Below are 22,129 nucleotides of genomic sequence, written 5' to 3'. Positions count from 1 at the left end.
CTTGAGACCAGCCTGGGCAACATACTGAGACCCTGTTTCTAAAAAAAAAAAAAAAGAAAAAAAAATTAGCCTGGCATGGTGGAATGTGCCTGTGGTCTCAGCTACTTGGGAGCCTAAAGAAGGAAGATTGCTTGAGCCCAGGAGGTTGAAGCTGCCATAAGCTGTAATCACACGTACTCCAGCCTGGGTAACAGAGACAGACCCCATCTCTAAAAAAAAAAAAAATTTTATATTAGTTATTTACTTGTAATATTTACCCATATGGACTTCAAAAGGTATTGGCAGTAACTTGCAATAAATCACATTCACACTCTGTGAAAATGGATATAGAAAAATGTAAAACCAAGTAGAAGGAGGAGGCAATTACAGATTTGTGAGTAATTTTTTTTTTTTTTTCCTGGAGAAGGAGTCTTGCTCTGTCACCCAGGCTGAAGTACAATGGTGCAATCTCAGCTCACTGCAGCCTCTGTCTCCTGGGTTCAAGTGATTCTCCTGCCTCAGCCTCCTGAGTAGCTAGGATTACAGGCACCTGCCACCAGGCCCGGCTAATTTTTTTGTATTTTTGGTAGAGACAGGGTTTCACCACGTTGCCCAGGCTGGTCTCGAACTCCTGACCTTAGGTGATCCACCTGCCTTGGCTTCCCAAAGTGCTGGGATTATAGGCGTGAGCCACTGCACCGGGCCAAGTGAGTAATTTTATTAAATATAAACTCTTCTGGTGCTTTAAACCTTCCACTCTAAGTGAACCATTCACTACCCTGATTTCAGTTGTAATTTTAGTTTTAAGGGAGCACAAATATTATATTTCTTTAACATGGAAAAGAAACACAGTAATGAGAATTCATTCAACTAAGATCAGAATGAGTCCCAGTTACTACATTTTAAAATCTCAGGATTTAATAAAAGTCATGGAAGATAGAGAGTATCCTTTTCTGCCTCTGCATGAGTCCCAGAGATTCTGTAAGAGACTCAGAAAATACAAACAAATGACATTTTCAGGAAGGCGTTTCTGGTTCCCTGTTGCATCCTCTGCATCTAGAAAAGATAAAACCAGCTAGGCACTTCCCCCGTCACTACAGACTCAGAAGCCGAGCTGCAAGTGACAGCCAAAGCATTCCCCATGGCCAGACAATGAGACAAGGAGAAGCAGCTGGCTATCCCCCTCCTTTGGACTGTTGGGACACAGGAGATCAGAGAAGGTCCGAGTATGTTCCCAGATACCAATAATAATAACCCAATGAAAGGCGCATCCAAATATGATAGCATAATAGTGGGATAACAGCTATTTTTTTCTCTTTTTGGTCTTTAAATAATTAGACATTACTTGCTTTTTTTCCCCTTTGGCAAGTTTATTTTATTTTATTTTATTTTCCCTTTTTTTAAGAGATGATCTTGCTCTCTTGCCCAGGTTGGAGTGCAGTGGTGTGATTATAGCTCACTTTAGCCTCAAACTGCTGGGCTCAAGTGATCCTCCCACCTGAGTCTTTGGAGTGGCTGTGACGGCAGGCATGTACCACCAGGCCTAGCTAATTTTTTTTTTTTTTTTCATAGAGACAGGGTCTCACTGTGTTGCCCAGGCTGGTCTCAAACTGCTGGCCTCAAGTGATCCTCCTGTCTCAGCCTCTCAAAGTACTGAGGTTCCAGGTGTGACCCACCATCCTGGTTCCCTTTGGCAAGTTTTAATTTTTGAAAAATTCCATTCTTCTGAATAGTTTGAAAATATTTGATTTTCTTCCAGGCATTTTCTTCAAGTAATTTCCTGTTTTACTTTCAGAAATGTAAAATATGTGATGGGGATAAAGAAAGATCTTCCTGACTTTAGGACACATAATACTTATATAAGGCCCTATCTAAAGTATCCCAAGAGAGGTGTATGTTTGTCATCTTTCATAATTGATTTAAAAAGATTGGACTAAAAAGCAAAAGTCTGTCACTTGCTTGCCTTGCTATTAATGTGGGAAAGAGTTCCAGCTCCATGTTGAGGTTGCTGGACTATAGGATCAAAAACTTCCCTGTCATCCCCTCTAGGATTTGTTCCTTGTTCTGTGATTTGCGGAGCGATCAAAGACTGATGATTACATGGCTCTGCATCTGTATTTCTGTTAAATGGAAATTTAAAAACAATTTGTTTCTTAGATACAAGCGTTGCAGATTTGAGGCTAGATCCTCACATTTTGTGGTCAAGAGGGAATTAGGAATGTGCCATCCTGAACCTGGAAGAGAAAGAAAAAGTACAGAGCAGTAGGTACCTGGATATAATTTCTCTCAGTCGTTTTCACAGCAAGAACTCATGCTGAAAATAGAAATAAAGGTGATTGTCCTCATCTGAGATTTTTCTGAGCATAAAAAGAGAGGCATCATTACTTCTTAGTATCCTCCTGGAAAGAAGAAACTGAAAGAAAAGGGAACACTGCTTCTCAGTTTTTTCCTCTTAAAGATCACTGGAAAATTTTGTAGCATCAAAGTTTATTGTAGATAGAGCTCTCTAAGCACCTTTTATTTGATCAAATTAATTCACTATTTTTCTTTTCTTTTTGAGACAGAGTTTCACTCTTGTTGCCCAGGCTGGAGTGCAATGGCACGATCTAGGCTCACTGCAAACTCTGCTTCCTGGGTTCAAGCGATTCTCCTGCCTCAGCCTCTCGAGTAGCTGGGATTACAGGTGCCTGCCACCACACCGAGCTAATCTTGTATTTTTAGTAGAGATGGGGTTTCACCGTGTTTGTTAGGCTGATTTCAAACTCCTGACCTCAGGTGATCTGCCTGCCTCAGCCTCCCAAAGGGCTGGGATTACAGGCATGAGCCACTGTGCCTGGCCAATTCACTACTTTTCAAGGCTGAATAACATTTCTTAGTGTGCATTTGTTTTTGTTTGTTTTTTGTTTTTTGTTTTTTTTTTTGAGACGGAGTCTTGCTCTGCCGCCCAGGCTGGAGTGCAGTGGCCGGATCTCAGCTCACTGCAAGCTCCGCCTCCCGGGTTCACGCCATTCTCCTGCCTCAGCCTCCCGAGTAGCTGGGATTACAGGCGCCCGCCACCTCGCCCGGCTAGTTTTTTGTATTTTTTAGTAGAGACGGGGTTTCACCGTGTCAGCCAGGATGGTCTCGATCTCCTGACCTCGTGATCCGCCCGTCTCGGCCTCCCAAAGTGCTGGGATTACAGGCTTGAGCCACCGCGCCCGGCCTTAGTGTGCATTTGTTGAGCTGCCTACTGTGGTAATTGCTTTTACTAGGTGCATGAATAGACTGAGAAGCTTACCTTCTGGGCAGAGGGAAAGACAAACAAAATATGCTATGTAACGTGTTAACTACACAGAAATGTGAAAGATGCTGTGGGGGCTTATAGGAGAAGTGGGGAAGTGAATTATGCTCAAAGAGGGCTCCTCGCTAAGGAGAACATCTTACCTGAGTTTTGAAGGCTGAGGAGGGGTAGCCAAATGGAGAGGCGGGTACTTAGACTGGTCTAAGATCAGTGGGCATTCTAGGTAAAGGGATCAGTCAGGGTGAACATTCAAAGTCTAAGATCTTTGGGGTCTGCAGGTGATTCTTGTGGACACTACTAAAATTATTTATTTTATTTTATTTGAGACAAAGCCTCACTCTGTCACCCAGGCTGGAGTGCAGTGGCGTAATCACAGCTCACCGCAGCCTTGCTCTCCTGTGCTCAAGCGATCCTCCTACCCTTAGCCTCACAAGACTGAAGGTGAGTGCCACCTCACCCAGCTAATTTTACTTTTTGTAGAGACAGGGTCTTGTGATGTTTCCCAGGCTGGTCTTGAACTCCTGGGCCCAAATAATCCTCCTGCCTTCACCTCCCAAGGTGTTAGGATTAAAACCATGAGCCACTGTGCCCGGCCTACTATTTTAATCGGAGTTGCATGGCTGAGGGCAGTGGCTCAGACCTGTAATCCCAGCAGTTTGAGAAGCTGAGGCAGGAGGATTGCCCAGAGCCTGGAGGACTGCCTGGAATTTGAGGCTGCAGTGAGTCACTGCATTCTAGCCTGGGTGAGAGTGAGACCCATATCTAAAAAAACAAATAAAAAATTAGAGTTTCTGGTTACTGGAGAGTTTCTGCTGGTTAAGTTTCAGTGCTACCTAGAGCTCTAGCCCTTTCGAACATAACTGTAATGAATAACAGCGTATGGACATGTTTGGACTGGGCCATTGCCTTACTGGTCCTATTACAGTTACTGTCGCCTAATGCCTAAAGCATGTCCACGCTTTCACATGAACTAGATTTTTTTTTTTTAAATGTAGATATTATATAATCAGAACACCAGTACCTGGAGGCAACTCTTATGCCATTAATCAAGTATTTTATTGACTACTCTTAGCCTCAGCTAGCCCATCTGGATTGCATTGTACTACTTTTTGATCATGGAAAGTTCCATTTTTTATTTTTTTGAGATGGACTCTCTCTCTGTCGCCAGGCTGGAATGCAGTGGTGCGATCTCGGCTCATTGCAACCTCCGCCTCCCGGGTTCAAGTGATTCTCCTGCCTCAGTCTCCCGAGTAGCTGGGATTACAGGCACACACCACCATGCCTGGCTAATTTTTGTTACTTTTAGTAGAGATGGGGTTTCACTATGTGAAAAGTATGTCTTGAATGTCTGACTTTGTGATCCGCCCACCTTGGCCTCCCAAAGCGCTGAGATTACAGGCATGAGCCACCAAGCCTGGCCCTAAGAGAAGAAAATTTTTAATGTCATTATTATAAAGGCTATTTCCTGACACCTGTCTCCCCAAAAAACAAAACAAGCAAACAAAGAAAAAAAGCAACTCTAAGCAGGATTACAGCTGTGTTTCTAGACCACACAAAGTGATTATTTCTGTTTCTGAAACTCAGCATGTGGTCCGTCTAGAACACTCTCTATTTGTATGTGGAAAGGTCGCTCTCTTGGACAGGAGTCACGGCTCTAGATTGACACACATGGAGCAGAAGGATCAGTGAAGTCACTCCTGGTGTTCAGTGGGGTGACAGAACACCCTCACTCTTGAGTTTCCAGATGAGTTAGTGAAAAGTTTTCCTTTTATGGGTAACTCATTCTAGTCTCATTGATCACTGACTTCCAGATCTTGCCTGCCCTGCCCTGTGGCCCCCAGGGTCTCTGCCTCCCTGCCAGGAGAGCTGCTGGGGTGCTGAAACCCAGAGAAAACCACAGGTCAAGGGCTTGGCTGGGTTCCCACTCATACGCTCATCCTCTCACTCATTCATCATTCCACAAGTATTTATTGAGTGCCTTCTACATGTCAGGCACTATTCTAAGCAGACACCAAAATAGACTAAAATCTTAGTTTTCAACAGTCTTCTTCTATTCTAGGGTACATTTCCATTGGCCCTGGTAAGGCAGGAAAATAGGGTCTAGAGGCAGGGAACGTAAAGCCCATTCTCACTTCACCTATGACAGGAAATATCCTCTCCATAGGGCCTAGGCCAAGTAAATGACTTTGTAACTGTACTTCATCCTCTCCATTTACATAGCGCGTACCCCAAGTAGAGGGTATTTCAACTCTCAAAAATTCTGCAACAGGCTTTGAGACCCTATGCTCAGGCCCGCTCCCGCACCATGGAGTGTACTTTCATTTTCAATAAAACCCTTCATTCCTTCCTTTCTTGGTGCGTTTTGTCCAATTCTTTGTTCAAGAAGCCAAGGACTGGGACACCCTCCACAATTAACATTTTGGCGAATCAGGCAGGAGGAAGAGGTAAGCCGAAAGCTTGGGATTCATTTTACTCCCTTTCGTTTCCACTCCATACAGGGGCGCTCTCTCTTTTCCTTTCCAACTAGGGGAAGCTTGGTGGGCCACGCCTAAGCATGGAGACAGCTGCAGGTTTCCGGTGGTCGGTGAAACTGAGGGGTTGCCATGTTGAGGCGCCTAACTGCCCATCGCATGATTGGCTTAAGGGAACTGGGTCTTTTCACAGCTGCTTAGGGAATTCTGGGTCTTTCCTTCTTTCTTTCTTTCTTTTTCTTTCTTTCTTTTCTTTTCTCTCTTTCTCTTTCTCTCTCTCTCTCTCTCTCTCTCTTTCTCTCTCTCTCTCTTTCTCTGTTTCTTTCTCACTTTTCTTTCTTTTTTCCTTTCTTTTCAGTCTTTCAGCGGCTGTTTATAATTGCCCTGCCCAGAAGGGGGAAGGGGATTCAGGCGGTCCCTGATCCCTGCAGCTCAGAGCAAACTCCCACGTGTTTCAGGAGACTTAAACTTTCTTTTCCTATGCTAAGTTCTTCCCTTAGGTACTCTACAGGCTAAGTACAGAAAGACCACCTGGAATCCTAGTCTCATTAGAGTTCATGGCTATTCTTACAAGGCTCATAGGAGGAGGTAGGCCTTGGAGGGGAAAACCTGCACGTGGTACTGGTGCCCACCTAAGGTCTAAGACATCTAACACTCTAAGATTGGACCCCACAGGAGGATGCTCCCTGGGTCCTGTAGACCTCAACCTGTCCAAAGGGGACGCTCTTGGCAGAGGCTCTGAGGTCTAGTGCTAAATCCTCCTTAGAATTTTCTTTTCTTTTCTTTTGAGACGGAGTTTTTGCTCTTAATGCCCAGGCTAGAGTGCAGTGGCGCAATCTCGGCTCACTGCAACCTCCGCCTTCCGGTTTCAAGCGAGTCTCCTGCCTCAGCCTCCCAAAGTGCTGGGATTACAGGCGTGAGCCACCGCGCCCAGGCCCCCTCCTTAGAATTTTCTGTTGCAATTGCAATGCTGCTTGGCCCCAACATTGTTTGGAATCTGGAGTTTACTGTCTAAAGGGAAAGTGGAATGGCATTGCATGTATCTAGGCTTTTGTGCTGCTGTTCTAAGCAGGGAGCCTGGTTAATGTGTGACACCCTCCTTTGGTATGGTTTGGCCCCAGTACTCTTTGGAGTCTGGGGAGATTTGGTCTTTAAAAATCAAACTGCCATGGAAACTTCTTTAACGGAAATTTTGGTTCACAGCCTTCACTGGAGTATCTATTGGGGCAAGCTTGTATTGCTATCTCATAGCTAAGGTTCCAAGCTACCGGATCTTCATTTATGTGTGTGTATGCATGTCTAGATGTGTTTATTTGTACGTACACTTATTGTTATATGTTGTGTCTACCAAAATTAGTTTATAAGTAAAAAAGCACTTATAAATTAAGTAAATAGGTCTAAGCAATTCTCAAGTTCACATTATTTAAAGTATAACTTTAATAAACAAGCTAGCTTTAAAATTATTGGTGGAGTAAAGATAGAAATGCCTTCAGAATTGTCAGCATACATTTTGTCTGAATTTTACATTGGTTTGTCTTTGCTAGATATTTTTAAATGTCATTGTTAATTCAAGCTGGGAGCTGCTTGGGGCGAACCTGCCTCCCATTCTATTCAAAGTCTCACTGAGATAAATGCATATCTGATTGCTTCCTTGGGAATGGCTAATCAGGAAATCAAAAGAATGCAACTGTTTGCCTCCCACCTACCTGTGATCTGAAAGCCCCCAAGCTCCCTCCTCACCTCCAAACCAAGGTTCATTTTAAGTATGTTGATTGATGTCTCGTGTATCCCCTGTTAAAAGTAAAAAATAACATACAGTGAATGGGATAAATGTTTCAGGTAGACTTTTTGTGTAAATTAAAATCTTTTTTTTTGAGATGGAGTCCCACTCTGTCGCCAGGCTGGAGTGCAGTGTCATGATCTCCGCTCACCGAAAACTCCAACTCCCTGGTTCAAGCGATTCTCCTGTCTCAGCCTCCCGAGTAACTGGGATTACAGGCACACACCCCCATGCCCGGTTAATTTTTGTATTTTTAGTAGAGACAGGATTTCACCATGTTGGCCAGGATGGTCACGATCTCCTGACCTCATGATCGGCCCGCCTCGGCCTCCCACGGTGCTGGGATTACAGGAGTGAGCCACTGCACCCAGCCCATAAATTAAAATCTTAAAGTTATTTTTAATGCTTGTAGAAAGTAAAAAGTTTCCTCTTCAAAGATCCCCCTCTTGTTAAGTAATAAGTCGTTAAGTGTTAGAAATAATAGTTTCTTTTAAAGACTTTCTTCAAGCCTCCTTGCTTTGTGCTAATAACTCTTTGTTAAGCTCTATCCTATGTAACTGTTGGACATGCTCACAGTCACGTTCCAGCTCACAGCCTATGCCCCTTCCTTATTTGGAAATGTTATTTCTTCCTTAAACCTTTCATAAGCAACTTCTTTGTTCTTCCCTGCACTTACCTATTTAGAAAAGTTTTAGCTATTAGCAAATCGGGTATCAGTTTAAGAGTGTGAGGTCCCGCTACAGCCAGTGGATGCAGGGCACAGCAGTAAGGCTGACCCAAATGCGTAAGGGATAAATATGTCTGCTTTTCCTTTGTTCATGTGTGTTCTCACCCTTTCTGCAGAAAGTAAAGATTGCCTTGCTGAGAGATCTTTTGTCTCCATGCTGACTTTTCTTTGTGGCACTGATTATCTATTTCTAACAAATTTGGTATTTCTAACAATGCTCATTTAATACCTGAGTCATTTCCAATTAAGAACGGGTTGTAATATAGGAATATGTTTCTGAAATTGTGGAATTGTTCTTATCTATAAATGTCCATATCTGATAGTTCAGGATTTCTTGCTTTTTAGGGTTTCACTAAAGTTTTAGGTTAATAAGGATAAAAATTACAGTTAACCTGTAATTCTGTATACAAAATGTGCCAGAATCGGTTATTAGTGGAAAAAAGAATAATTTTGTCTAATTCAGAAGTTATGTAAAAGTTAGTTCAAATTACAGATTTGCAAAGGTTATTTATGCAACAATGTAGTAAGGAGCCATTAAGTAGGGGAGAAAGATGTGGAAAAAGTTCAAATAATAAAATATTCTTTAAAACCTGATAAAGAACTGGAGATATTTGGCTAATTAACATTTTCATAGTTAAAGCTCTTAGTCTTTATTAAAGCAAAATAAGAAGTATTGTAAAAAATGCATTGGCATTGGCAGTTTGGCAATTCTTTTTTTTTTTTTCTTTTGTTTGAGACAGAGTTCTGTTCTCGTTGCCCAAGCTGGAGTGCAATGGCGCGATCTCAGCTCACTGCAATCTCTGCCTCCCAGGTTCAAGCGATTCCCCTGGCTCAGCCTCTGCCTCCCGAGGAGCTAGGATTACAGGTGCTCACTACCACACCCAGCTAATTTTTTGTATTTTTAGTAGAAACAGGGTTTCACCATGTTAGCCAGGCTGGTCTCGAACTCCTGACCTAAGGTGATTCGCCCGTCTCTGCCTCTCAAAGTGCTGGGATTACAGGCGTGAGCCACCATGCCCAGCCGGCAATTCTTTTTTTAACATAGTTAAGCATGAAGCTGGATTTAGTGTAAAGCCAAATTTCACATACATGCTTGCATTGCTTCACACTATGTTTACTGTTTTGTGTGGATAGTGCCTAGAGTACTTACTGGTCAGGTTCCTAAAGTGGATTTCTTGATTGCACAGAATGTATAATGATATTGGTGAACGTAGGGAGATTGATTTGTGTATCAGGAACAAAATATTGATTATGTGGGTTTTTTTGGGCCCTAGGGTAACTGTAACCTCTAAGGTAAATTGAGTAGGAGAATTTAGGGTTGGTTTCCTGTTTGTTTTTACCTCTTTTTTTTTTTTTCTTTTTTGAGACGGAGTCTTGCACTGTCGCCTGGGCTGGAGTACAGTGGCACGATCTTGGCTCATTGCAAACTCTGCTTCCCAGGTTCAAGTGATTCTCCTGCCTCAGCCTCCCAAGTAGCTGGGATTACAGGTGCCTGCCACCATGCCCAGTTAATTTTTTTTTTGTATTTTTAGTAAAGATGGGGTTTCATTATGTTGGCCAGGCTCGTCTCAAACTCCGGACCTCATGATCTGCCCGCCTCAGCCTCCCAAAGTACTAGGATTACAGGCGTGAGCCACCGTGCCCAGCCTGTTTGTTTTTACTTCTAGTTTTTTTTTTTTTTTTTTTTTTTGAGACGGAGTCTCGCTCTGTCGCCCAGGCTGGAGTGCAGTGGCGCGATCTCGGCTCACTGCAAGCTCCGCCTCCTGGGTTTACGCCATTCTCCTGCCTGAGCCTCCTGAGTAGCTGGGACTACAGGCGCCCGCCACCGTGCCCGGCTAATTTTTTGTATTTTTAGTAGAGACGGGGTTTCACCGTGGTCTCGATCTCCTGACCTTGTGATCCGCCCGTCTCGGCCTCCCAAAGTGCTGGGATTACAGGCGTGAGCCACCGCGCCCGGCCGAGCACACCAGCTTTCTATCCTTAAACGAACTTTTTGGATTTTAGGCTTCCTGATACTTTAAGTTGTTGAGTATACTCTTCAAATAGAATTTGAGTCTTATTTCTCTTTCTTCCTAGTTTCTCCAAAATTTGTAAACTATCTATGAATATTCTTAATTCATAGCAATGCTTCTCTTTGCATATGGTGAAGCAGGGTCGTGAGGGCTGCTCAGGGCGAGAGAACCCAGAAACCTGGCATGCTGGCAAAAAGGTAAGAATTTCTCACCAGTCTCTGGTCTCTTTCTCTCTGTGCAAACTGGTTAAATATAAAGTGAAAGTCACTGTTTATCTCCTGTGTAAAGTTTTAAATTAATTGGTTTAATAATAATAAGAGCTTAAATCAAATATTTTGTCAGAAAACTAGAAAGTGTAATGCCTTTTAGTTCACATGACTTTAGCAATCTTTGGGAAATAAAGATGGTTTTAAAGATTGGTAAAATACCGTATCTTCAAAATGTAAACATGTGGTCTAAGTTATGTTCAAATATTAGGTTTGCTAAATGCTTTAAGGTCATAAACTGCTTCTTTGGCTTTTGAAAATTGTTTAATTTGCCTGCTTTCCAGCTAGGTAAGGCCTGGGGATGTGTGGAGTTGGCCATGCTCCTAGCTCTGCTGGAAATAGTCAAACCTTATCAGGACAGAACTTACCAGGTTTTACATTAAAGTTAAAATTGCTAAGAGTTGCCAATGTAACATGCAATTAAGACTACTAGAAACAGTTTTGTTTTTTTTTTTTTTTTGAGACGGAGTCTCGCTCTGTCGCCCAGGCTGGAGCACAGTGGCCCGATCTCAGCTCACTGCAAGCTCCGCCTCCCGGGTTTACGCCATTCTCCTGCCTCAGCCTCCTGAGTAGCTGGGAATACAGGCGCCCGCCACTTCGCCCAGCTAGTTTTTTGTATTTTTAGTAGAGACGGGGTTTCACCATGTTAGCCAGGATGGTCTCGATCTCCTGACCTCGTGATCCATCCGTCTCGGCCTCCCAAAGTGCTGGGATTACAGGCTTGAGCCACCGCGCCCGGCCTACTAGAAACAGTTTTACATGCAAGGTGTGTAAGAACAGTTGAATGTGTTTTTTATTTTTATTTTTTTGTAAAAGGTGATAAAAAGTTTTTACTAGTTTAAAATTTCTGAGTCATTTTGGCAAAATAAATAATTTATGGTAATCCGGAATTCTAAAATCAAACTTTGGTTTCAAAGTTGTCTTTCCTAATCCCTGACGTTTTGGATGGATAAGAGAGCCCTGAGGCCGGGCATGGTGGCTCACACCTGTAATCCCAGCACTTTGGGAGGCCGAGGAGGGCGGATCACAAGGTCAGGAGATTGAGACCTTCCTGGCTAACACGGTGAAACCCCGTCTCTACTAAAAATACAAAAAAAAAATTAGCCGGGCATGGTGGCGGGCGCCTGTAGTCCCTACTCGGGAGGCTACTCGGGAGGCTACTCAGGAGGCTGAGGCAGGAGAATGGCGTGAATCTGGGAGGCAGAGCTTGCAGTGAGCTAAGATCGCGCCACTGCACTCCAGCCTGGGTGACAGAGCGAGACTCTGTCTCAAAAAAAAAAAAAAAAAAAAAAAAAAGAGAGCCCTGAAAACATTCAGAAAAGAGGTAAACAGGATTTTCTGACATGTTAGGTACATGGGATTGCCAAATGATGTTCAGTCTTCTTTAGGTTATATTTTTGTGAATAGTACTAATATATGTTCCAAAATTGTATGGGATTTCTAAAGTAGTATGTGCTATCAATTATAATTACAGTTATTAAATTGTTATTGTAAACCACAGAAATAACCAGATTTCCTTGTATAAAGCTACTAATCCGAGTAGAACAAAAATTAATTAAATACCAAGAAAATACTGCCAGATTTTCATATTAAACCAGCTGATAGGCTGGGCATGGTGGCTCATGCCTATAATCCCAGCACTTTGGGAGGCCGAGGCAGGTGGATCACAAGGTCAGGAGTTCGAGACCAGCCTGACCAACATGGTGAAACCCCATCTCTACTAAAAATACAAAAACTAGCCAGGCATGGTGGCACATGCCTATAGTGCCAGCTACTTGGGAGGCTGAGGCAGGAGAATTGCTTGAACCTGGGAGGTGGAGGTTGAAATGAGGCAAGATTGTGTCATTGCACTCCAGCCTGGGCGACACAGCGCCCATCTCAAAAAAGAAAAAAACAAAAAACAGCTGATACTGAAATTGTTTAAAACATTACAACCAAAGCTTGGTTCTATATTCCTGAGAAGACAAAGTTTCACATACATTTGTTCACCTGGTGGACCATTTAAACATTTTATAAAGGGATTTCATTCAATTGTTATTTTCAATGTATGTTTTCTGGTTGTATAAAAGCTTTCCCATGCAAGAGGGCTGATGTTATAACAGTAGACTATTATGCTACAGTGTATTTTCACCAGGTGAAAAAAAAAAAGCTTTTTTATGGTTTGGATCTTCTGAAAACATCAGAGAAAGACTGTCCTTGTCATCCACACTACAACAAAACTTCAGAACCTTGGGCTTTGGGTTTATGATTTCACAACTGAGAAGGGTCCCGGGTCCCTCCACACTATTGGAACTGTGCATCCATTGGAACCCTTGAGGTAAAGCGGACCAGGGAAATGTCTCCCAAGAAGCAGATGGCATCCTTGATAAGAACAGTTTTTCCCTAATTCACAGATTAAGACTTCTACTGTCATGAAACTCTTATCTTTGAATATTTTTTCTTATGCCCCTAGGAACAATAGAAGTGGAAAAGGGGTCTGTTGTGTGCATTAATGTGGTGTATTTTTATTGTGAAGGAGTTTGCAGCCAGCCTTATACATGGATACCCTTGTACTTTGATAGATAAAAGATGAAGGCCCAATGTAGATAAGAAATTTTGTGGTACATACGTTGCCTCATAATCAGTCAAAAACAAAACATTTGTTCATTCCTCTTAACCCACATCATGGGTCAAAGAAAACACTGCCAGGAGGCCTTCACTCTTCTAAAAGGGCATCATTTGTTAGGTTCTTTTTCCGTGGTTTAAAGTAAAAGAAGCAACGATTAGAAATATATCCCTCAGGCCGGGTGGGGTGGCTCATGCCTGTAATCCCAGCACTTTGCGAGGCCAATCACCTGAGGTCCAGAGTTAAAGACCAGTCTGGCCAATATGGTGAAATCCTGTCTCTACTGAAAATACAAAAATTAGCCGAGCGTGGTGGTGGGTGCCTGTAATCCCAGCTACTCAGGAGGCTGAGGCAGGAGAATCACTTGAACCGGGGAGGCAGAGGTTGCAGTGAGCCAAGACTATTGTGCCACTGCACTCCAGCCTGAGTGAGACTCTGTCTTTAAAAGAAAAGAAAAGAAAAGAAATGTATCCCTCATGATAGGCTATGCAGCAAACTCTACTGTAAAGGCTACAGTTATACAACCAACTTTAAATTTTTTTGTGAAAGTTATGATAGAATTGGCTGAACAAGGAAGTATCTGCAGCTGCTGGCACTTTTGGCCTATGGAGAAATACATCACATGAAGACTATAAAAATTCAGTGGTAGGGGATTAACAAAGAGACTGCCTAGTTAAATGAGTAAACTCTTTAGCTCATTCTTTGATATATTTGATTTTAGGAGGTTTGGTTTTTGGGGGACCTTGGGTCAGGAGCATACTCCAAACTCTTGCTATTATCCTCCCAATAGTCATAATCATAGTCTCCCTGGTGTGCTGTTTTCTCTCAAAGGTTTTAATGCTTGCATGAAGCTGTCTCTAGAATGTCATATGGTCTCTCTTCAACTGGAATAACTGGAGCTGAAAGAAATGTGCAACCATGAGGACACTGTAACCTACAAATGATGTGCTGTGACCGGATACACAAAATGATGGTAACTGAGAGTGGCACTAAGGCCTTAACTTTTGGTCGCGTTCTTCACTTAGGTGAGAAGGGGGAATTTTTGTAAACAAAATTCTGGGAGCCCATCGTTTTGGACTAAGCTCATGCACTAGGCCCCAACAGACCAAACCAAACCAAACCAAAGTAAAGTTGGTTGCGCTAAGACTTTAAGGAAACACATGAATCCTAGAACAGATCACGTTTTGTTTTTTCTTCCGCAAATCTCTATAACAAACATTCTTGACAGCATGGGTGTCTACCCTTTGAGGTTCCCACTAACTCTTTTAACCAAATTCATGTCCTCTTGCCTAGAGACCATCAAGCTCCAGATGATCATGCAACAAAGGTTCCAGCTCGTTCCAGGTGAAGACACCACCCCTGGTCATCAAGAAGCTACCCTGCCTTCACTAGACAGAACAGGGCGAGAGTTCTGTGATCCCCAATAGGTAAGGACTATGCCCTGAGTCAGCATGAAGCATGTACAGAAAAAAGAACCCCTGTCCCTCTGCTTCCCATAAAGATTTATGAGGATCACGTCTCTTGGTGGGGAGATGAGGCAGGAAAACAGAGTCTGGAGGCAGGGAACATAAGGCCTATTCTCACTTCAGCTATTACAGGAAATATCCTCTCCATAGGGCGTAGGCCAAGTAAATGACTTTGTAACTTTACTTCATCATCTCCATTTACATAGGGTGTTCCCCAAGTAGAGGATATTTCAACTCCCAAAAATTCTGTAATGGGGCCCTCCCACACTGTGTAGTGTACTTTCATTTTCAATAAATCCTTCATTTCTTCCTTGTTTTGTGCATTTTGCCCACTTCTTTGTTCAAGATGCCAAGAACCTGGACACTCTCCTTCCTTAACACTGGTGCCCTGCTCTTTGTTCCAAAGGCAACTGAAACAGGTCTCTGCCAGTGCAGCTGGGGCTCAGCGTTTCTTCCAGGTACTTGCTCCAATGTCACTCTTAGAAGTGGCTTTCTCAGTAAGCACTTCAAACTCATCAAATACAGACATTTCCTTTAAGACATTGTACAGTATCTAAGTAGGGAGAAATTTCTAGTTCAGCTGCACATTGCACCTCAAGGTAACATCTGCCTTCAATGATTCAGGTCCTGCAGAAAGGTCTGGGTCATCCATTCAGATAGCTCCTCCCTTATAGTAAATTTCCTGTTGGGTATTTCACCCCTACTCCACCCCCATTATCATTTTAACTGTCTTGTTCTTACCAGGCTCTTTATGGTCACATTTGTCATCAGATATGTGCTAATGAACTTGAATCTTAAAAGAAAGATCCCAATTTGTAATCTTATGATTTTTCCCTCCCATCCTATATAAATTTGTAGATGCAAATGAAAATGAGAAAAGAAACACCTGGTCGGGTGCAGTGGCTCACACCTGCAATCCCAGCACTTTGAGAGGCGCAGGTGGGTGAATCACTTGAGCCCAGGAGTCCGAGACCAGCCTGAGCAATATAGCGGAACCCCATCTCTACAAGAAATGCAAAAACTTAACCGGGCGTTTTGGCACTCACCTGTAGTCTCAGCTACTCCAGAAGCTGAGGTGGGAGGATCGCTTGAGCTCGGGAGGTTGAGGCTACAGTGAGCTGTGATCAGACCACTGCACTCCAGCTTGGGCAACAGAGTGAGATCCTGTCTCAGAAAAAGAAAGAAAGAAATACCCTCCAACTTCACTAGACAGCATTCAAGATTAAAGGCCAGTAGGCTGGGCGTGGTGGCTCACGCCTGTAATCCCAGCACTTTGGGAGGCTGAGGTGGGCGGATCATGAGGTCAGGAGATCGAGACCATCCTGGCTAACACGGTGAAACCCCGTCTCTACTAAAAAAAAAAAATGCAAAAAATTAGCTGGGCGTGGTGGTGGGCACCTGTAGTCCCAGCTACTTGGGAGGCTGAGACAGGAGAATGGCGTGAACCCAGGAGGCGGAGCTTGCAGTGAGCCGAGATCACGCCACTGCACTCCTGCCTGGGCAAAAGAGCAAGACTCCATCTCAAATAAATAAATAAATAAATAAATAACGGCCAGTAGATGTTACTTCTTTTTGTTTAAGTGTCTAAGTCACGGATTTTTCTTCAGCTAAAAAAAAAAAAAAAAAAAAAAAAAAGGTCCTGTTGTTGGCTGGGGAGGTGGCTCACACCTGTGAGGCCGAGGCAGGGGGATCCCTTTGAGCTCAAGAATTCGAGACCAGCCTGGGCAACATGGTGAAACCCAGTTTCTACTGAAAATACAAAAATTAGCCATGTGTGGTGGTGCATGCCTGTAGTCCCAGCTACTCTGGAGGCTGAGGCACAAGAATCGCTTGAACCCCGGAGGTGGAGGTTGCAGTGAGCCGAGATCGTACCACTGCACTCCAGCCTGGGTGACAGATTGAGACTTTCCCTCAAAAACAAAAACAAAAAAATTCTGTTATCTATGAAATACCATAAATATTGTGCTAAAGTTGACTTTTTAAAAATGATACAATGCTGGGCGCGGTGGCTCACGCCTGTAATCCTAGCACTTTGGGAGGCCGAGGTGGGCAGATCACGAGGTCAGGAGATCTAGACCGTCCTGGCCAACATGGCGAAACCCTGTTTCATCCTGTTTTTGTATTTTGTAAAAATACAAAAAAATTAGCTGGGCGTGGTGGCACGTGCCTGTAATCCCAGCTACTCAGGAGGCTGAGGCAGGAGAATCACTTGAACCAGGGAGTCGGAGGTTGTAGTGAGCCAAGATCATGCGACTTCTCTCCAGCCTGGCAACAGAGAGAGACTCCATTTCAAGAATAAAAAATAAATAAAAATGATACAAGGCAAGACTCTGTCTCAAAAAATGAAACAAAAAAAGATTCAAGGTCGGGTGCCTGTAATCCCAATACTTTGGGAGGTCAAGGTAGGCAGATCATTTAAGCCTAAGAGTTCGAGACCAGCCTGGGCAACATGATGAAAACCCGTCTTTACAAAAAATACAAAAATTAACTAGGCTTTTTGGTGGGCACCTGTAATCCCAGCTACTGGGGAGGCTAAGGTGGGAGGATTGCTTGAGCCTGGAAAGTCGAGGCTGGAGTGAGACATGATTGCGCCACTGCACTCCAGCTTGGGCGACAGAGCGAGAATGTTTCAATCAAAAAACAAAACAAAAACCTTTTCAGATGTTTCCTGGCCTTTTATTTTAAATTAAACCCATTCAGTTTTTGTTGGAAAAGTAATATATAATCATTTTTAAATTGGCAAATGTATCCACTTCAGCAGCACAAACACTAAAATTGGAATGATGCAGAGAAGATTATCATGAATGGCATGCAAATTCGTGAAGCCTTTCGTATTTTGCTGTAGCACTGTAGGATGACTATAGTTAACAGTTGTATATTATAGTTTCAAGTAGCTAGCTGGAGGGTATTGAATGTTCCAACACAAAGAAATGATAAGTGTTTGAGATGATGGATATGCTTGCTGATCTGATCACATATATGTGTCACAACATCACTATGTATCCCATAAGTATGTTAAATATTATGTGTCAATTTAAAAATTTTAAAAGTAAAAAAACCCATAAAATTGGAAAAGAAAGAAACCTATCCAAAGGTAATACTTATAAATCTCATTGCATTTTACACATCTTAACTTCCCATCTATGAAAAATTAGTTTTTTATTACATTTTAATTTTTCATTATCACCAAAATAATCATATGGAAAGGTATATAGTATAAAAAGTTTCCCAATTTCCCCCACAACAGCATTTCTGAGTGAAACACTGTTATCCCTCTAGACAGTTTTATGTATCTATTAAACATATTTTCTTTTTCTTTTTTTTTTTTTTTTTTTGAGACGGAGTCTCGCTCTGTCGCCCAGGCTGGAGCGCAGTGGCCAGATCTCAGTTTACTGCAAGCTCCGCCTCCCACGTTTACGCCATTCTCCTGCCTCAGCCTCCCAAATAGCTGGGACTACAGGCGCCCGCCACCTCACCCAGCTAGTTTTTTGTATTTTTTAGTAGATATGGGGTTTCACTGTGTTAGCCAGGATGGTCTCGATCTCCTGACCTCGTGATCCACCCGTCTCGGTCTCCCAAAGTGCTGGGATTACAGGCTTGAGCCACCACGCCCGGCCATGTTTCTTGTTTTTTAACAACTTTGTTGAGGCTTATTTTACATATTTTATAATGCACTGTTTCAAGTGTACAATTCAATAATTTTTAGTACATTTATTCTATTTTATTCTATTTTATTCTGTGCAGCCATTACCATGTCAGTTTAGAATATTTTCGTCACTCAGTAAGATCCCTCATACACATTTACTGTGAACCCCTGTTCTCTTGAGCCCCTACCCTAGACAATTACTAATCTTTTTTTATCTTCATAGATTTGTCTTTTCTGGACATTTCATATAAATGGAATCATACAGTATAGATTTCTTGTCTCCTTCTTACCCTCAGCATAATCCATTTATTTCTAAAAAGAAACTAGAGAAAAATGTTTCTGGATGCTTAATAAATTTATCTGAAATGATCTCTCACAAGTAAAAAATACAAAAGAACTTTTATATTCTGGTATAGGGAAAAAACTAAAACCAGTTATCAACTATTGTGAATCTGTGGAAGAGATTTAAATTCTTTGACATTCCACTCTTCCCCCTAGTGGCCAGGACAAAAAGAGGACTGTATATTGTGTTTGTTAGAAAACATCCCAGATTCTTCAAGTGCTGCTAAGTGAGAGGCGTTACACTTGGTGTTTCTATATGAAAGATATTTCCTTTCTGTTTATTGGAGGCCTTTTATAAAGCAGATTTCTTGGGAGGCACAATTACTCATTCGCTGTGATTCTTCCCACTGCTGAATCCACCAGCCTCTCCATATAGAGGGATTTAGAATAGTGGTTAAGAGCTCAAGGTATGGTACCAAATTGCCTACATTCAAATCTTAATTATATTACTTGCTAGTATGGGACCTTACTCAGCAGGTAAGTGTCTTTTTCTTCTTGCTCTTTTTTTTTCTTTTTTTTTTTTTTTTTCCGAGACAGAGTCTTGCTCTGTTGCCAGGGCTGGAGTGCAGTGGCACAATCTCGGCTCACTGCAAGCTCTGCCTCCCGGGTTCAAGCAATTCCCCTGCCTCAGCCTCCCAAGTAGCTGGGACTACAGGTGCCCGCCACCACGTCCAGCTAATTTTTGTATTTTTAGTAGAGATGGTGTTTCACCATATTGGCCAGGCTGGTCTCGAACTCCTAACCTTGTGATCCTCCCACCTCAGCGTCCCAAAGTGCTGGGATTATACGCATGAACCACTGCGCCCGGCCTTAAGTGTCTTCTTCTTTTGTAAGATGAGGATGATAATAATATCTGTTTTATGGGGTTGTTGTGAGCCTTAAATACTTTAAGATACATGGAACTCCTAGAACAGTACCACTGCTACCCCTATAGCATACTGTCCATTCAGCAACCTGAGTATTTAAAAAAAAAAAAAAAAATTAAAAAAACACGAACCAGAATTTGTTTCTGCTTAAAACTAATGTTTTTGTCAGGTGTGGTGGCTGACGCCTGTAATCCCAGCACTTTGGGTAGCTGAGGTAGGAGAATCTCTTGAACTCAGGAATTCAAGACCAGCCTGGACATGTAGTGAGATCACCACACTACAAAAAATAAAAAAATTAACCTGACATGGTGGCACATACCTTTAGTCTCAGCTACATGGGAGGCTAAGGTGGAAGGATTTCTTGAGCCTGGGAGGTTGAGGCTGCAATGAGCCATGATGGCACCACTGCACTCTAGCCTGGGCAACAGAGGAAGACCCTGTCTCAAAAAACAAAAACAAAAACTAATGTTTTGTGTGAGTGGGTTATTCAGATGCTGTGTGTGATGGGTGCTGAAAGACTTTCTACTAAAAATAGCTCCTTCATAGGCAACTATTGAAGCTTGACAGTCTGCTTTTCCAGAGCCAACCCTGTAACCACTGCCTCCCCAATTTTGGAGACAGCCCTCAGCAAGAACCTATTTTTACCCACAGGTAGTGTCTGAGATTAATTCGACTAGGAGCCCTGTACTTCCACTACTTCCACATTCCTGTGCTAGCTTTGGGACCCTAGTACCCACCCTCTAAGTTTCATCCTTCTCATAACCTTCTGTGCTTGCACAGGTTGTATGTCCCTTGACTTTCACTGCAGTGTCTACTTTTGGGCACCAGGTTCCTCTACAGGAAGTAGAATCTTTCCTGACTACAAACTTATTGGATGTGGATATTCACTATGTGCTTAAGCTTTGCCACTTTTCTTTCCCTGGGGTTGGACTGAGTCTTCATCCTGTATAATTGATCTGGGTCCTGTTGGAGCTAGACAGACCATCCAATACTGCCATTTTCCTAACTCTGGATGACATCTTCCTGCCAGGAGATGCCTGCTGATATACCCTGCCTGCCAGACTAGAATTCCTTGGGTATTGTCGGGGCTCATGCCCCCTCAATTTAGACATATGCGATTGGGCAAATGCCATGGTGCAGATTTTATTTTGCCACAAAAACAGGTAATAGGTCTATTTCCTCTCCTAGCCCTGCCCCTCCATAAGTGTTCATACATGGTAAACTGACCAGGAAAGGCTCTAATCCTCCATCCCTTACCCCAAGAGGGTTACAAGTCAGGTAAGCAGCTCAAGAATTCAAACATGCCGGGCGTGGTGGCTCACGCCTGTAATCCCAGCACTTTGGGAGGCTGAGGCAGGTGGATAATGAGGTCAGGAGTTTGAGACCAGCCTGACCAACATGGTGAAACCTCGTCTCTACTAAAAATACAAAAAAATTAGCCAGACGTGGTGGAGGGGGCCTGTAGTCCCAGTTACTCGGGAGGGTGAGGCAGGAGAATCGCTTGAACCCAGGAGCTGGAGGTTGCAGCGAGCCGAGATCATGCCACTGCACTCCAGCCTGGGTTAGAGAACAAGACTCTGTCTCAAAAAAAAAAAAAAACCAGAATTCAAACATATGCCCACATACTATTTATCTACCTATGTGTAAATTATAAACCAAGCTAACAGACTGTTTAATAAAATCTATTCTATCCTCTTTCCATGAAAAATATACCTTCAGAGCAATAAAATTGAAATGTATGTAAAGCTGTGGTTTTTCATGTGAGCACAAATTGGCAATTTTTTTTTTTGAGACAGAGTTTTGCTCTTGTTGCCCAGGCTGGAGTGCAATGGCACGATCTCATCTCACTGCAACCTCTGCCTACAGGGTTCAAGCAATGCTCCTGCCTCAGCCTCCCGAGTAGTTGGGATTACAGGCATATGCCACCATGTCAGGCTAATTTTGTATTTTTAGTAGAGGTGGGGTTTCTCCATGTTTAGTAGAGGTGGGGTCCATGTTTAGTAGAGGTGGGGTTTCTCCAGGCTGGTGTTGAACCCCTGACCTCAGGTGATCTGCCTGCCTCGGCCTCCCAAAGTGCTGGGATTATAGGTGTGAGCCACTGCGCTTGGCCAAATTGGCAAATTACTAAAGATGACTGAATTTAGTTACTATTGCACATTTGCCATTTAATTGTTATTGCCTGGGTGTTCTATTGATGAGTGATATAATAAAACAATAATAATTCACAAATTTTTATATATTTATTTCATGAGATTTATGTCAGCAAATCCCCAATTATTTTTTATTATTTTATTTAGAGACAGGGATTACAGGCGTGAGCCACCGCATTCAGCATGATTACACTTGTGAATAACAACTGCATTCCAGGCTGGGCAATACAGTAAGACCTCATCTCTAAAAAGATTTTTTTTTAATTGTTGTCATAGTTAATATTGTATCTAAACCTACACAGTAGCCAGCTATGATGGTTAATACTGAGTGTCAACTTGATTGGATAGAAGGATGCAGAGTATTGTTTCTGGGTGTGTCTGTAAGGGTGCTGCCAAAGGAGATTAACATTGAGTCAGTGGACTGGGAGAGGCGGACCCCCCCCCCCAGTCTGGGTGGGCACCATCTAATCAGCTGCCAACGCAGCTAGGATAAAGCAGGCAAAAGTTGGAAGGACTTGACTTGCTGAGTCTTCTGGCCT

Source organism: Macaca fascicularis, chromosome 5 (genome assembly GCF_037993035.2).
Source record: "Macaca fascicularis isolate 582-1 chromosome 5, T2T-MFA8v1.1".
Lineage (NCBI taxonomy): Eukaryota > Metazoa > Chordata > Mammalia > Primates > Cercopithecidae > Macaca > Macaca fascicularis.
This window is presented reverse-complemented; position numbering follows the sequence as displayed.